At 33.3% G+C, this 3,099-nt stretch overlaps 1 pseudogene; it reads left to right on the top strand.

Annotated features, from left to right (window-relative positions):
- The first annotated feature begins 441 nt into the window (after positions 1 to 441).
- Positions 442 to 1,065, top strand: LOC110266892 (uncharacterized; annotated as a pseudogene).
- Positions 1,066 to 3,099: the final 2,034 nt, after the last annotated feature.

A 3,099-nucleotide genomic window follows, 5' to 3' on the forward strand; every position in this document is an offset into this window, starting at 1 on the left:
GAATATAAAGAAATTGCTAAAACATGAGGAGAAGCCGTTGTTGAACAAGACTTTGGCACAACAACAATGACAAATTGATAAAGACCATTATTTCTAAAACTTAGTAGAAGCAATTTCTGAGTGAACTGCATTTCACAGTATAACGGTAAGTGTAAAATTTAAAATAGAGTAATATACACAATTATTTTCAGCAAATTTAGAAACACTAATGAGAATTTTAGTAATCTGAGGAGAATGTATCAATATTTGCATGAAAAATCACCTTTTAGAGTCTAAAGCATAAAGAAAAGAGCTACCTATATGAGAGATGAAAATACCTAAACCATTACCAAGCTGAACTTGTTTTGGACCAAGATACTCAGATGATGCTAATATATTAGATTGATTAGCAGTGACATTGTGTGTTCTCCCAATATTTTGTACCAAGAAGGGTCTGAAACTATGTTTGGAACTGTGAGATATGTAGATGGATTGTGAAATGCCTGTGTTACGGGTGGTGGGGCCAAATTTGGTACAAGACGCAGTTGAGAAGCTTCGCATAATAAGAGAACGTCTATTAGCAGCTTAGAGTAGGCAAAAGGCTTATGTTGATAACAGAAGGCGTAACTTAGAGTTTTCAGTGGGTGATCAAGTATTTCTTCGAGTGTTGCCTATAAAAGGAGTGATGAGGTTTGGGAAAGAGGCAAGCTTAATCCTCGTTACATTGGTCCATTTGAGATTTTGGACAGAATATGTGTAGTTGCTTACCGCTTGGCATTGCCGCATGAGTTGTCTATGATTCATCCAGTCTTTCACGTATCAATGTTGCGCAAATACCTTCCCGACCCATCTCATGTGCTTGCACCACAAGCCATAGAGCTAAAGGAGGATTTATCATTTGAAGAGGAACCAGTTGCTATAGTTAATCGCCAAGTAAAGACACTACGTTCTAAAGAGATAGTATCTGTGAAAGTTGTTTGGAAGAATCATTCGATAGAAGAAGCAACTTGGGAAGTGGAGGACGCTATGCGCGACAAATATCCGTATTTGTTTGAGTCTAATTATCACACTTATTACTGTATATAAATTCAAAATTCGGGGACCGAATTTCTTAAGGGGGAGAGAATGTAATAACCGAAAGAAAAAAAAAAGGAGAGAGTAGCACGTGGGGAGCACATGCCCCCACTTAATCCCTTTTTTTTTCTCTTCCTGAACTCTCTTGAGCTCCATATCCCTCTCTATCTCTCGTTTCTTTTTTCATTCCTTCATACAAGAAACAACAAACCCTCTCATTCCCTTCATCTTCTCTTCTATCCTATCTTCCACATTTCAAAAATTTTTATTTCAACCACAACACACTAAATTTCATTTTATCCTTCTATTTTATCTCCATTTTAATACATCATTTATAATCAAAGATAAATTTTAGTTTTCACAATCCCAAATCAGAGAGTTCATCTTAATGAGTAAAGGAAGCATTCAACTTTTGAGTTTCAGTTACTATTGAGGCTTTAAGGTAACTCTTTGACTCAATAATTAGTTATATCTCCAATTTTTGTCATCTCTATACATGTGGATATAGCAAAATCCGAATTAGGGTGATTAAGATTAGGAAATTTGGGGCTTTTATCAAAGTGAGTAAGATTATGTTAATTGACAACATTAGTATCTCACAAATATCATTATTGTCATATTTCTAGAGTTGTAGAGTTATTGGACATCATTCGGTAGCTCGTTAACGCGCTCAGAGTTGCTTCCAGTTTCTTGGAATCAACTTGTGAGTGGATATTATGTCTATAATTATTTTTAAGTGTATTATTATCAATATGTAAATTGAATCATTATTTGGAGTTTGAAAATATTTGATTTTTGTGACTTTTGAATTTTCGAAATAAAAATTGATTTGTGAAATTTATAATTTTATAAAAATACACACGAGACGATATTTATATATTTTGTAAAGCATACATGTTTTCTTATTTGACTCTATTGAATTTTAATTAAATTTTAGTATGCATTCTTATATATGTTTGATTTACTATGAAAATTTAGTAATATGTTATAATTATTAGAGATTTGTTATAAATGATTTGGTTTGGATTGGTTTGGGAGACTCTGACTAGAAAACCGTAGTTAACGGCGGTTATGACGTTAACTTAGATGCATCTAACTCAGACCTCAGTTAGCAGGGGCGTTGCTAGCCCAACGTGTAGGCCACATGTTAGATCTGTTATACCATACGGGCACACTAGAGGAAAGGGCTACTCTTAGAGGTGGAGCCGCCCTAGGTGTGTAATATTTGATTTGATTTGACTTCTGGAATGAGAACTCCCATTTCAGTTCATCCGCTTAACTACTTATCTATTTGTTTGCATAATTAATTAATATGAATTTCTCATCTCCGAAAAGAAATATAATTTTCAAGGTAAACTCTGTATTGTCTTGTGTGGGTTATACATGTAATGTTTGCTCACTGAGTTGTAAAACTCACCCTATTATATTCCCATATTTTTCAGATATAGGAGTCATTCCAGGTTCCATTCCACCTGCCCCTCAATAGATCTTAGTCATTTTGGTGAGCCCTTCTTCTTTCCAAGGGCTAAGTAATTATGTAATGAAACCTTTGTTCAAAACTTAGATTATGTTAATGCTCCATATATCATAGGCAGGATCCTCGTGTGTGTTATGTTTTTTTATTCTTGAACTGTTTAGATAGTGATTATAATTTGGTTATGTAAGACTTATGGATTTAACTATATACTCTAGTTATCAACTTGATATATATATATATATATATATATATATATATATATATATATATATATATATATATATATATATATATATATATATATATATATATATATGATGCGTATTTTGGATATATTTGGTTGTGGATATGATTGGAATATGTTGTTGTCTTTGGAAATGAATGTTTATTATTGATACAAGGAGTTAATATTTATGTTGGTAAGATCCTAAAAACAGAGGAGATTCTATCCGTTTTTCTGAAAATTTGGCCGTTTGGCTTGCTGAGGGACTTGTCCCTTGAGCGCCAATCATGACTTAGTTCGGGCCATGACAGTAAATGTTGAATTTGATTGAGAAGCTGTGCTAAAC

Source organism: Arachis ipaensis, chromosome B9 (genome assembly GCF_059453495.1).
Source record: "Arachis ipaensis isolate K30076 ecotype BB chromosome B9, ASM5945349v1, whole genome shotgun sequence".
NCBI lineage: Eukaryota > Viridiplantae > Streptophyta > Magnoliopsida > Fabales > Fabaceae > Arachis > Arachis ipaensis.